Source organism: Setaria italica, chromosome VI (genome assembly GCF_000263155.2).
Source record: "Setaria italica strain Yugu1 chromosome VI, Setaria_italica_v2.0, whole genome shotgun sequence".
NCBI classification, from domain to species: Eukaryota; Viridiplantae; Streptophyta; class Magnoliopsida; order Poales; family Poaceae; genus Setaria; species Setaria italica.
This window is the reverse complement of record NC_028455.1, coordinates 30275723-30290957: the sequence shown is the minus strand read 5'-3', so window position 1 is coordinate 30290957 and position 15235 is coordinate 30275723. Positions and strand designations below refer to the sequence as shown.

The window sequence follows — 15235 nt, the reverse complement described above, 5'->3', positions numbered from 1 at the left end:
GGACAAAACGTATTTATCGAGCATACCAAACACCTTTTTTGAAACTATATGTTAGAAAGGAATCTACTCGTACTAGTATTTTAATTATCCAATACAATCTCATAAAAATAATTTGTAATCAAAGTCTTAATTGTTGATATTTTTTTATGACCAGAGGGAGTATGTTTTACATTTACATTGATTTACCAAGCCATAACTTTTTTTGGCAAAATGGATTTGATGTTGTTATTATGGATATGACTTTATGAGACAAGAGTACAAAAAGCTAGGTTTAAGCATGCCATGAAAACCAAGTTTATTAGTGACAATTGAACTATTAAACTTTAATTTTGACCTTTGTAGAATTTATTTCCACCCATTTCAAAATGTTGATGGCTTTAATTTTTTATTTTGAATCAAACTTCTCTAATTTTGACAAAATTTGCTAGAATAGTAGACTAACCATGAGAGAAGCACAGGGGTCACGAAATCCAAAAATCGATGGAATTACACCGGACGCTACTCCCAGGGGAAGTCGAATCCCCGCTGGAATCTGGAATTTGGATTTATTTTATCGATTCCTTTTTATTTTTGTTTCGAATTGGTCAGGGGAATTTTCCGCAATGGGCGAAAGCCTGACGAATAAAGAAAAATAAGAAAATCTTTCAAGTGAATCGTATTCCATGAATATGATAGTAATATACTAGCAAGTATGCCTATGCTTTACTTATGGGCCAAGGCCATATGTATATACTATCCACTATATCCTATAATGATAAATATGGTTTTATAATAAAAGCGCGACTTGTTACACATTATATATACCCTTTAATGCAATTTTTGAGATAACTAAAAGAGTAATAACTTTAGTCTTGATAATACGATCTCATGAACGCAAGAATCACTAAAAACAAGTTAAAACATAAAAGATATGAGCTTGTAAAGATCTTGGGAGCTTAGAGTAAATAAAAACTAAGTTTCAAGGACTACCAATAAGGGTTGATTCAACTTACTTGAATCTTAGCACATGTGCGTTAGAAAAATCTTATACTGAACACGTTAGAAAAATCTTACTATTTGGGAACTTCATCGTATTTAGGAACTTCATGTATTTGGTAGGATAAGGATTCTCTTATGCTTTTGACAATCCCGCCCCAGATATGGCGGTATAGGAACCAAAACCCTAGCCTCGTCTTGAAGGTGGAGGGGAGTAGATGGCGGCGGCGGATGGGCACATCAGCGCCAACCGCAACCGGGGCCGGGGCGGCGGCAGCGTCGGCCGAATCCATCGGCTGGAGGTGGAGAACTTCAAGTCCTACAAGGGGACACAGACGGGCCCTTCTCCGAGTTCACGGCCATCATCGGGCCCAAAGGCGCCGCCAAGTCGAACCTGCTCGACGCCATCAGCTTCGTGTTGGGCGTGCGGTCCGCCCACCTCCGCGGCGCGCGGCTCAAGGACCTCATCTACGCCCTCGACGACGGCGACAAGGAGGCTGCCGAACGCCGCAGGGCTTCCGTCCGCCTCGTCTACAGACAACCCGACCAGGAGGAGCTCCACTTCACCCGCACCATCACCGGCGCCGGTGGCAGTGAGTATCGCATTGACGGCCGCCTCGTTACCTGGGAAGACTACAATGCCAAGCTGAGATCCCTAGGCATTATCGTCAAGGCCCGCAACTTCCTCGTCTTCCAGGTCTCGTATCATTTTCCTCGTCAGCCAAGTCTATGTTTTCCTGATAATTTAGTTATCCTCTTCATACTGTTCGTAGGGTTCAATAATTAACTGATGATAGGGTCTGATGATGATTTGCACCGCAGGGTGATGTTGAGTCCATTGCCTCCAAGAACCTTAAAGGAGCTCACGGCCCTCCTGGAGCAGATCTCTGGCTCCGATGAACTCAAGAGGGAATATGATGAGCTCGAGGAGCAGAAAGCCAGGGCCGAGGAGAAGTCGGCACTCATCTATCACGAAAAGAGGACCATTGTCATGGACAGGAAGCAGAAGAAGGGACAAAAAGTTGAGGTAGAGAATTACATACGCCTCCAGCAGGACCTGGTACATCATTGTTCTCACAAATCGGCCGTTGCCTGCATTTCATAATTAACACATTAAAATTAATGCTCTGTACTCCTTGGCCTTTTCCCCAGAAATTGTTGAAGACCCAGCATTACCTGTGGCAACTTTACACCATTGAAATGGACATAGAGTAATTGGAAGCTGAACTTGTGGAGAACAGGCAGTCCCTTCAGCAAGTGCAAGAAGAGAATCAATCCTTGGAACATGAACTAACTGCAAAAAAGAAAGAGCAAAGTTCATTTCTCAAGGAAGTGAGCTTATGCGAGAGGAGTATTGCCAATAAAAAGCATCAACTTGATGAGAAGTAATAAGCAATTTCCATTTCACCTTTTTTCTATCAGAAATTTCTATCAGAAAATTCCTTATGTGTTATCTGTAGCTCACCAACAAAGCACTCCAATTTTTTAATTCACTGGAATGGCCTATTAAGTTTTCAACACAACTGATTATTGCTCGAATATAACTTATAGTAATATTTTCCATGCTGCATCAGGGGTCTTTTAGGTCTCCAAACCACACATGCATATCAGTTACGTCTTCTGCTCAAACTTCATGCATGCACAACATACACACCTTTCTCCCTTCGTATTGTTATTAGAACATCATATCTCCCTCCAGTGCTCTACAGTCTACATGTTCATATGATTTTTAAAACTTAAGTAATATATGGATAACTTTTATTTGTCTTACATGTTTTAGTGATTAAAAACTTTGCTCTTTCCATGTGTCTATTTCTGCCATTTTTATCAATGAATTGGTGCTCTTATAAAATCACATTCATTATGACATTGGTGAATTTGGTATACTTCTAGTGTATTATTCTTGCTTTGTGTTTTTAAGTGATGCTGGTTTCTTGCAGTTTAGAATCTGTACCAGGAATGAATAGCTGAAACATGGTTTGTCCTCTTGAATTTATATTATATTGTACTAATGACTTTTAACTTCATGCCAGGTAACATTATGATGAATATGAATTGTAGTTGTATCTCTTTTCTTCAGGAACCTGAACTTCTTCAATTGAAAGAGAACATATCTTGGCTCAAATCAAAAATTGAAATCTGCTACAAACATATTGATGAGAAAAAGGATGATAACAAAACGCATGTGGAAAAGATACAAAAGCTGCAAAGTGATCTGGTTGATGTCACAAGAGCTGTTGAGGAATTAAATGAGAAAGGCCAAGATAAAAGTAGGAAACTGCAAATTTCTGATGACCAGCTTTAGGAGTATCAGAGACTGTGAGTGCCACTAGACACCTTATAGCAATTGCGATTCAATATCTAGTCTCATCTAGGCATCATAACATCTGTATATTATTCGGGGAGGAACATGTGCACCAAGGAGTTGAATTGCCCCCGTACCGCTTCATCTCTGCTGCTTACCGGAGGCCGATATGGTAGTGGGGCCGGTTGTGGGCCCACCAGAGGTGCAACTGTGCAAAAGGGTATGGCGTACTGTAGGATGTGAACAATACCACAGATTAGATAATTGGCATGTTAGGCTTTTCAATGATCAAGTTGTTAGTTTGTTAGGATTATGTGTTTAGGCTTGGCGGCTATAAATACCTAGCCACATCATCAATTGTAATCAAGTTGTAATCAGGTAAGAAGAACCCTAAAAGCATTGAGAGCCACTAGAGGGAGAGCTACTAGCCGGTTCTTCGTGCTCTCATATCAGGGGGTAATACGAGATTTAGAGACGTGCAAAAAGGAACTCACATACAACAAAATCCAATGGAGTAGTGAAAACAACAAACAATTTCTCACTAATTACCCTAACACTGCAAGTTGCCTCGATCCATTGAATGAAGGAGGTAGGAGGCAATAAACAAAAGGAGCCTTATTTCGGTGGACAGAGGAAGTGGAAGGGAGGCACTAGTTAGGATGGAAGGTCAATTTTTAAATTCCAGTGTTTTAAAACTGTTGGATACTGCCTAGGTTGACGAAAGGCAATATTTTAAATTGCAAACAATGCAAAATCCAAATTTCATCCAGCAGCAAGCTTGCTGGATTTTCTTCTTGACCCCTTCTTGTATTGGTGCTCCCTCTTGATCTTCTATCGCCTCATGTTGTGGCAGGTGTTGGACTAAGGTATAGGTTTTTGTGGATTTTTGTTTGTTTTCTTTATTCTACAATGCATTTGGTTCCTCATGTTTTTTGAAGAATAATAGGGCAATGACCCAGTCTCATTTTTTGCACAATGGACTAGTGGGTAACTGCATTGGCTTGTACTTTTACAGTCACCCTATTTATTTATGACTTGTACCTTATGCAATTTTTTTATATATTTGAAGTTTATGAAATTACTATGTGTGAATTTATACCTTTCCATTATTTTTAATATCTTTGTTTTAGGGAAACGACATGCTTATTTATGTTTGCCTTATCACGTAGCACTATTGGTGCAGCTGGCTGATTTCCTCAGCAGAATTTTCTACGTGTGGTGCATCCCGGTCCTTTCAGTTCTCATGCGTGTGCTTTGAAAACAAGATAAAAAAGAAAACAGAACTGCACCATAAGGTAGCAAAATCTCTCATACCAACACAACTGCCGTTACCACAAAGTTAACTGGCACACTAATCTCGCCAACAGCTGAGAGTAAACGACGACCAGTGCCACTATGGCAAAGGCATCAAGGCCATAAGACTAAGCCCCTTATTGCCAGTCTTACACCAAAATATGGCTTCATCATGTATGCCCTGTAAATGGAATGGATATTTGGAGGAGCACCTTGAAACACACATTCATTCCAGTATTTCCACAACCACCTAAACAAATAAGGAATTCAAGCCCTTTTGTTGCTGTCTAGGGACTGCATGTCGAGCACTGCGCCACCAACCTTGAAATATCCTCTTGGCTCAGAGCTAGCTGCTGTAGACCAACTAATGAGCGCACTGAGAATCAAGCCTCTCTAGAAAATATTCAGGAGGTCAAGAAATGTTGTATTGTCTCATCAGCTTGGTCACAAAGTGGGCAGTATTCTGGGTGGTTGAGTTCATGGCATGCCAACCCATTGGCTGTCCAGCAGCAATTTAAGATCGCTAGCCATATGAAAATTTTGCATCTTGGGGATTTCAAGATTTCTTTCCAAACTTCAAGTTATTTAATCTTGGTGACCAACTGGTAAAAAGATTCAGGCCCTATTTTTATGGATTGCAGCTTGCAGGTTGTTATAATCTGCAAGCTGAAACAAATAAGTAGGTCCTACCTATATTTAAACCGGATTGTAACTCTGCTCCCCCTGCTTGCAAATTTTAGCAATGTGCATAATAAAACAAATAGGGCCTCGATCTTGTTAGATGCAGAATGCACTATTTGCACGGAATGCACAACAATGTTTCTTATCGAAATTTAGTGACATGAAACAAATCACCTAATGAAATGCCAAATATATAGAAATAGGTGATGCGCATCCCCACTCCTCCCCCAATGTCACCATGACACATTGACACCTCAATTTCAACTCATGTAAAAAGCCTAACCTTCATATGTGTAACTGGAAAAATGAGTTCAGAAGCCAGGCTTAAAAGATTTGGTTCTTGACCAAGGGCAAACCACTTTCTCAGGCTTGTGGGGTCTAACAATCAAAGAAGTGGACAAGCAACATAAGAACTCTGATAATATTAGTGGCATGCTGGGAGCTATGGAAGCACGGTCAGGATTGCATTTTAAAAATTTTAATGGAGCTTCTATTGGTCGTAAGGGCTGTACAGGAGGAGCGTGCCCTATGGTGCGTAGCTGGGTGCGACCGTTTTACTGATATGATTTTGGTTTTACTGTGTCATGCCGAAATGAAATTCCCATTTTTGTTAAGCATAGAAAATATTAATGGGCCTTTATTCCATACCTTTTCTGAATAAGTTTATTTTGCCAATTTGGGACTAAAAAGCATAATTTAAATTTATTATATATAGAGTTTCTTCAATTGTTTCCTCTAGAAAAAATTCCAAATTATCCCCTTAAGTATAGCCAAAGTGCTAATAACCCCTAAACTATTTTTTGGTTCAATTTACCCAATACAATTTGTCTTTTTTGTTTCTCAATACACAAGTTGAATTTTAATTTAAAATTTTGCAGGGTGTTAGTGGACAGCACAATATATTTCATAAAAATATATATTATGATTTTATCATGATTTTTTGTATAATTTTGTATACCAAGGATTAATTTATTATTAAATATCCTACCCTATCAAAATAATGATAGCAAATTCATGATGTATTTGCCTAACATGTGTTATGATGTCTGCTATCATCTTGCAAAATTTTAACTTAAGGCTCAACACGTGCATGGAGAAAAAGATAAATTGAACCAAATAATATAGTTTAGAGGTTAATCTGAACCAAGAAATAGTTTTTTTGGGGTGATTATACGGACTTTGGCTATACTTGAGGGGAGTAAGGAGTTTTTCCTTCCCTCTACTATGTTCAGCCTATCCGAGGTTCTGACTGCATTTTACTTTCATTACAGCAAAGATGATGCAGGAATGGTGACAGCAAAGATAAGAGACCAGAAGGATGTGATAGAAAAAAAACTAAAAGCTGATGTTGAAGCAAAAAATAACTTAAAAGAGAATATAGACCAATTGTGTAGCCATAATAATGAGATATTATCACAAGAGAGTGAACTGCACACAAAACTTACCAATATTCTTCATTCAATCACCAAGGATGAAGATGACGTCGAACGCTTACATGAGGAACTTAACCAAATTGTAGCGGAATGTCAATATTCAGCGTAAGTCTTTACCATGTCCTTTGATTTGGGTGGTTCTTTAAGTCTTCTAGCACAATTTTTTTCCTTTCCAATAGAAATATCATTTTTAATTCGTTATATATTATTTAACAAATTCTGTTCAGATCTAGGTATCAAAAATTGAAGCAGATGGTGGATGACATGGATGTACAACTACATGAGCTTAAAGCTGACAAGCATGAAAGTGAACGTGATGCTCGATTATCAGAAACTGTTAGAAATCTAAAGCATCTACTTCCTGGAGTCCATGGTCGTATGACTAATCTTTGCAGGCCCTCACAGAAGAAATATAATGTTGCTGTTACTGTTGCCATGGGGAAATTTATGGATGCAGTCGTAGTGGAAGATGAAAACACAGGAAAGGAATGCATTAAGGTGCTCTTCCATGAGAACTTGTCAGCGAATTCCTCTGTATTTTCAATTTTCACTAAGAAGGCATATTGTACTATGGCAGTATGATCCTTACAAATCTTTGTCAGGTCTTTCCTTCTGAAGAATCCGTTCTTTCTTGGTCAATTCCTGACAATCTTATCCTCTAAACCTTAAAGTCACATTATTTAATTACTAGAACCTTTTAAAAGAAATACGAGGGTTGCGGTTTGGAAATAACCCTCTGACTGATTGATCCCATTATCACACATCCCCATATCGGACTGATGCAATTCACTTCCAAGAAGATTAGAGGAGGTCTGATACATTTTAAAAGAATGAGTCTGGAGTAGATATCCTAAACAGTTCAAACATTTTCTAGAGGTAACTGGACACATTTTAGTATTGTTTGTGATATTTATGGCCACACATTAGGTCTTGGAGAGCCAGCGACGTAGTTAATGCTCATGAACTAGAATGAGATAAGGTATAGAAAAGCTTACAACATTGTAAATAGAGTCACATTTTTGTAGAGCCGACTTACATGTATTAGGTGCTTTCTCAATATGAGACACCATTTATCCTTGTTGTAGCGCCACTATAGCTGCAACCCCCTCCCAGCTCCCACACACACAGACACACATACACAGAGAATATTAATCGAGAAATAGCTTAAAAAGTTACAATGCTTTTAAAGTACTAGTGGTACTTGCAGGTTACCAAAAAGGAATTAAATAGACTTACACATAATTAAAAGGGCATCATAGTAATTTCTCACTACTTTTGGTACCTGGTCCCACCAAATTTGTACTTCTTGGTACTTCTCTTTAGGTACTTCGTGGTACTTCCTTGTTTCCACCGCTCGATTTCGCCGGATGGACGGCTCTCATTTTTCATTTTTTTTCAAGCACTCTAAAATTTCTCAAAAGAGTAACTTCCAGTTTTTTTTTGGTTTTTGTTTCTTTCATTTAGTTTCCACAGGTGCATCTGAATGAGCAGACAATCATTATATTTATTCTATGCTGCAGTATTTGAAGGAGCAACGACTTCCTCCTCCGATGTTTATTCCCTTGCAATCAGTCCGTGTGAAACCGATAATCGAGAAGCTGTGAACACTTGGTGGTTCTGCCCAATTAGTCTTTGATGTCATTCAATATCCTTTTTTGTAGTCTAGATGAATTTTGGTGCTTGATTCTGCACGGTGATTTCATTCAGCTGGTTGAATCAAATCTATATTGTATAGGATTTTGTTTATTCAAATACAATCAATAGCCATACCTACAGTCATTTCTACATCTCAAAAGGCCTCCACATTTCCACCTTCTTGTTGCTTCTAATGTACGGGGGAGGGGTAGCTTTAAAAAAATCCTAGTGGAGAAGTTGGCATAAGTTTTTGTTTGGGCTTTTGGCTGGGAGAAAGCTCAAACAAATAGGGTCTTGGTGTCGACAAGACAATATACTACTCCTTTGTTGTCTCATGATTTAACTTATTGAATAAATCCTCTGATCCCTTATATCTATGAGGACATTGACATACATTCCAATAACACTCGGACTAGAAACATCAGAGAAATATATCAGTATACATTGAAACAATTATATATGATGAAAGTATTTTCATAATATATCTGTTAACATAACCCTTATTTGTCCATCTACATGCTTATAAAAACCCGCTTCTCGTACCTTTCCAGGAGGCCGGCCCGAGCAGGGCACCAATAATCGTCGAATCTTCCTCCTCTGATGAACCGGTCGCGCCAGTTCCCGAGCCGAGGGTAGCACTCCCGCTAGCGCAAGCAGAAGAAATCCGCTTCAAAGAGGTAAGAGACCTGTCACCCAAATCGGCTGATTTCCCATTATCGTCGGCTAATTTGTATTGTTATTTTCATTCTTTCGCAGGAGCAGGATACTCACAACAATAGTCTCTTTTCCTTCACGGTTGCACTTTCTGACGACGAAGAGGTTGCCTCGCGCCAAATCACACTGAGCTCGATCCCTGATGACGTCCGTGCCAAGCTTGAGAGCATACGGACCCTCCTCTAAGACAACATCGGCCGATTAGTGGAAGACGCCTCGCCGATTCGGCAACTTAGTGAAATCAGAGGTCGAGTTCTAGAGGAGGCGGAAGAGGCTTTGGCGCCCGTCGCATACATTGAATCAATGCGGATTCCAGTATTCAGAGCCTTGCGCCATATGGCCAATTGCGCCAAACTGGCAAAAGCCCGCGAGGAGGAAGATTCCTACAAACATCGAGCTCAAGAGGTGCATCAACGAATCAGTTTCCTTGAAAGCTCCCGCCCAGATATAGTCGGTGCCATAGACCGCCTCAAACGTCGAAGGGCAGAGCTTGCCAAGGAGATGGAGCAGGTGACTAAAGCCATCGCCATTGAAGAGAAAAGACTCCAAGACCTCCCCTCTGTCATCGCTGAGTTCAAGCAAGAGAGACAAAACCTGGCCCATGAAGCAATCAAGCTCCATCACCATATGCCAGAAGTCCCTGGATCGGCCGACGACGACCAGCGAACTCTTGACTCGGCCGATCAGGTTAGGCAGCGAGTGATTGCGGCCATTAATGCCCTTCTCGGGTAAATTGTAAAAGCACTGAATGTTCTATAAAAACATTAATGTCCTTCTGCCGTTGGCGTGTGGATTCAAACCTGAACCATCCTTTGCAGCAGCTTTTCATTTATTGCCCCTTTTACTCTGATGGGACTCGTCTTACCAACCCTTCGCCCTTTTCCTTCTATAAATATGAGGCCCCGTATCATTTCCGAAGACATTCACATCACCCATCCTCTTTTCCTCTAGTAGTTTGATTTCTATATCCTCAGACTAGGTGCGGAGATGTCTTCTTCCTCTTCTTCCTTCTCCATCAATCAGGTACGAAACCCTCCTTTGTTCCTCCGCCTAAAATTTCAACCGGTCTGACGATGAACGGTTGCTTGTTGATTTCCAGCCGAGACGCCTTAGTCCTGAACTGGAACGAGCGATCGAAGTCATGCATTCCGACAAACCGTTGTCGCAGGCGGACAAAGATCTGATCAGGGCTCATCACGAAGAACTCAAAGATCACATCCCCGCTGGCGTTCAGAAGATCCTGGACCATATGGATGCCAACTGCTCTAGGCGGCCGCCTACTGAAAGGAGTCACCCACTCTCTCGCCCAGTCGCCCTCGAGGATGCCGCAGCGGGGACCTCCCAACCTCCTCTTGACAGGAGCCACCGACTTCCTCGTCAAGTCGAGGTTGAAGCCACCATGGAGGATCTAGAGAAAAAGAGCATCCACCTTTTGATAGAATTAGGTCGGATCGAGAGGGAGATTAAGAAAAAACGTGGTCCATAGGTGTGTTGGTACTTTTTGTTCTAAGGGCGACTTGTACCATGTCGGCCATGTACTTTGTCGTTTGTACCGAATAATAAATCGGCCGAATTGGTTGAATGTTTCGTCCTTAAGGCGATGTTATCTTTACATCGACTATACCAACAAGAGCCAATAGGAGTTGGCCATGTCATCTTGATGCACCCTACCGTCAATTACGCATTCACCCATATACTAGGATAGTATCTTTTCAGATATCTTCCGTTCAAGGCTCTCGTGAATTCCTCTCCTTCGATAGTTTCTAGTATATACGCATTTCCCGGAGCGCATCGGCCGATTCTATACGGCCCTTCCCAAGTGGGTGACCATTTACCGAACTTAGGATCTTTACACCCTATCGGCAGCACCAACTTCCATACCAAATCTTCTTGAGAGAATTGTTTGACCTTGACCTTCTTATCGTACCACCTGGCCACCCTTTTCTTGTTTTCTTCAATGCTGATCAGGGCCCTTAATTGCTAACCTGCCAAATTGTCGAGCTCTCCCTTCATGAGGAGGGAATAGTCATCGACCATCAACTGATCTTGGAGCGATATGCGTCTTGACCCCGTCCTTAATTCCCAAGGCAATACTGCCTCGTGACCATATACCAATTGATAAGGAGATATTTTAGTGGCCCCGTGGCAGGCCATCCTGTAAGCCCATAAAGACTCAGTCAAACATAGGTGCCACTTCTTAGGTTGTTCTTCTATCTTCCTCTTGATCAACTTGATTATCCCCTTATTGGACAACTCGGCTTGACCGTTAGCTTGAGCATAATACGGAGAAGAATTCAACAACTTAATTCCCATATCGGCGGTGCACTCCTTGAACTCTCCTGAGCTGAACATCATCCCTTGATCAGTTGTGATGGTTTGATGGATACTGAAATGATAAACAATGTGGTCCCTTACGAAATCGACCAGAGTGGCCGATGTCACGGCCTTCAATGGGACTGCCTCCACCCACTTGGTAAAATAATCAGTGGCTACTAATATGAATTGTGTCCCTTGCTTGATGGAGGATAAATCTGTTCGATGAGGTTTATTCCCCAACCTCTGAATGGCCATGGCTTGATTATCGGGTTCATAGTCGAGGCTGGTGCACGCTGCACGTTGCCAAACATCTGACAATCTTGACACCCTTTATAATATTTAAAGCAGTCTTCGAGTATCGTCGGCCAATAATACCCATTATTTCTAATCATCTACTTTATTTTGTGATCCGATTGGTGAGCTCCACACACGCCTTCGTGAATTTCTCCCATCAGGACTTTCGCTTCTTCCGTTCCTAGGCATTTGAGCAGAACTCCATCAATTGTTCGGTAAAACAAATCATCTTCGAGTAGCACATATTTTGTGGCTTGAAAACGCACTCGCCGATCTACTTTCCTAGATGGATCCTTCAAGTAATCGGCGATCTCCTTTCGCCAATCGTCAGCCACGAGTTCCAGAGTCATGGCGCCTTGAATCGGCCGATATCCGAACGCGTGCTGGGCAAGCCTATTGGCCTCTTCATTGTAATTTCTGGGAATATGCTCAATAACCGCGGACTTGAATTCTTTTAAAGGTTGGAGGCAATCTTCATAGTAAATCCTCAAGACGTCATCCTTGCATTCAGATCTCCTCGTTAATTGATCTATGATGAGCATGGAATTCCCAAAAATTTCCACAGCATCGGCTTTGATTTCTCTCAACAATTGGATACCCTTCAGGACAGCTCAGTATTCCGCCTGATTATTGGTTGCGGATGCTTCTATCGGCAGAGAGAAATCATAACTTGCCCCCTCAGGCGATATGAGAACGATGCCGATTCCTGATCCAGCCCCACATGAAGAGCCATCGAAGTATAGAGTCCATGGAACTGGTTCAACGACAGCAACTTCCGGTCCACAATGCTGAGCTACGAAATTGGCCATGACTTGACCTTTAACAGCTTTGGCCAATTCATACCTTAGGTCAAACTCTGACAGAGCCAGGATCCACTTTCCAATCCGTCCTTTCAAAATTGGCAATGATAGCATGTACTTTACTACGTCGTCTTTGCACACGCCTATACATTCTGCCGACAACAAGTAGTGCTTGAGTTTGGTACATGAGAAATACAGACACAGGCACAACCGCTCTACCGCGGAATACCTTGTCTTGGCATCCAGGAGTCTTCTGCTGACATAATATATTACCCGTTCTTTTCCGTCGAACTCCTGTACTAGCGCCGATCCGATAGCCCGTTCATCGGCCGATAAGTATAGTCTGGAGGGCTTATCAGCCTGTGGTGGGACTAATACAGGTGGCGAAACCAGATATTGCTTGATGTCTTCCAACGCTTTTTGCTGTTCTTCTCCCCACACGAATTCCTGATCGGGTTTCAGCTTCAACAAAGGAGTGAAATCGTGAATACGCCCGGACAAATTGGATATAAATCTTCTGATGAAGTTGACTTTGCCAATTAGGGACTGTAGCTCAGTTTTATTCTGTGGGGCTACAACCTTATGGATGGCAGCTATGATCTTCCGGTTGACTTCTATCCCGCGCTCATGGACCATGAATCCTAGGAATTGTCCGGCCGACACACCGAATGCATACTTGTTCGGGTTCATTTTCAAACCATGCTTCCTCATGCACTCCACCACTTCTCGCAAATCGGCCAGATGTTCCTGATGTCCTTTTGACTTGACTACCACATCATCGATGTAGATTTCCACCAACGCACCAATAAGCTTGTGAAAAATATAATTCATAGCTCGTTGATACGTGGTGCCGGTGTTTTTTAATCCAAAGGTCATTACTACCCACTCGAATAAATCGAGGTGGCCCGGGACCTGAAAGCCGTGTTCAAAATATCTTCTTCGGCCATTAATATTTGATTGTACCCAGCATTACCGTCCATGAAACTGATGACTTTATATCCTGCAGTGGCATCTATCAAAACATCGGCTATCGGCATTGGATAGCCAACCATCGGCGTAGCCTGATTAAGGTTCGTGAAGTCAATGCACACGCGCAGCTTTCCATTTTTATTGTATATGGGTACAATATTAGAGATCCACTCGGTGTAACGGCACTGCCGAATAAATTTCGCTTCAATCAATCTTGTAATCTCGGCCTTTATATCAGGTAGAATTTTAGGGTTGCATCGTCGTGCAGGCTGCTGATACGGCCGATATCCTGGTTTTATAGGTAACCGGTGTTCGATAATGGACCGGTCTAGACCACGCATCTCATGGTATTCCCAAGCAAAACAATCTTTAAATTCTTTTAATAAACTTGTCAATTTACATTTTTACTCGGGATCCAAGCTAGCACTAATGTACGTCAGCCTTGGCTTGCTACTATCTCCTAAATCCACCATCTCCAATGAATCGGCCGACGTAAACCCATGCTTAAACTTCCCATCTTCTCGGACGAACTGATCCATCTAATCTGAATCTTCAGAGCCGACTGCTCGGATCGGCTTTAGGTCAAAATCGGTCACTTTCAGGAAATCGGTGTCCCAAGTTCTACCGGATATGCACTTGACGTATTCGCTGCTCCACTGTTGTGCGTCGGCCGCCGCAACATTGTAGGTAGAATCGGCGGTGACTATCTCGATTGTCGTTGACCCATTGTACGAGGCATTGGTGCATTGTAGACGGGACGCAGCAATTCGTGTGTATCCAATCACGACCGAGCAACATATTGTAGGACCCTTTGCTATTAATAATAAAGAAAGTAGTGGGAAGGGTCTTATTGCCAATGCTGAGGTCGATGCAGAGTGCACCACGGGCGGGAGACACGTTGCCTTCGAAGTGTTTGAGCATCATGTCCGTCTTGGTCAGATCTTCATCGCTTTTGCCCAGTTTCCGGAACATGCATACGGCATGATATTGACTGCAGCGCCTCCATCTACCAGTAGCCTGGTAAAAGGTCGCCCATTGACGTGTCCCTTGAGGAACAGAGTCTTGAGATGTTGTCATTTTGCATCTTCTAGTTTCTCAAAAGTGGCTGTCATTGGCTCCAAAGCCAATTGCGCCGTCTGCTCCTCCATCTTTGTCGTGTCATCCCGATCGGCGGGAGCCATGAACTCCAACGGCAAGATGAAGACCATGCTGACATTAGCTGCCGATTCCTAGTTGTCGCCTTCCTTATTGTTGTTTCTTTTGGGGCGCTAGACTCGAGACCTGTCATATTTCTTATCCACCATCCACCTCTGCTCTACTTCTTGTTGTTCCCATTGGCGCAGACGTTGGATTCTTCGTTTTTGAGATTTGGTCAATCCATCGGGGCACCACCTGGGGTTCACCGGTTTGGCCGGCGGTTTGGTGTGCTCCCAGTCTGGTTCTCGCCCTAGGGGATTTTCATCTGACACCTTAGCGTCGGCCATCTCTTCTAGCCGATCGTGTGCGTTGGCTCTGCCCACCAGTCGCTTGTGCTGGTCAATCCTGCCCTCCCGCCGATCATACTGGTCCACTCTATCGTACCGGTCAACTCTGCCCCCCAGCCGATCACGCACCAAAAGGTGTCGATCCTCTTGCTTGCGCCAGTTTCTGCTGATCAGCTCTGATCCTCTGTCTCTGGAGCGTGACCTCTTGAATGGGCGATTGTCAAGATATGGACCGCTACACTCAGGGCAATTATCAGTTGACGGTAATCTGATGTTATTTTCCCAGCAGTGGATGAAGAACGGGCATCGCCAATGATCTTCGTGTCGGCGTGTCAT

General features: G+C 42.5%; 1 pseudogene; it reads left to right on the top strand.

The window, feature by feature from the left end:
- The first annotated feature begins 1157 nt into the window (after positions 1–1157).
- On the top strand, positions 1158–3298 carry LOC101761937 (annotated as a pseudogene).
- Positions 3299–15235: the final 11937 nt, after the last annotated feature.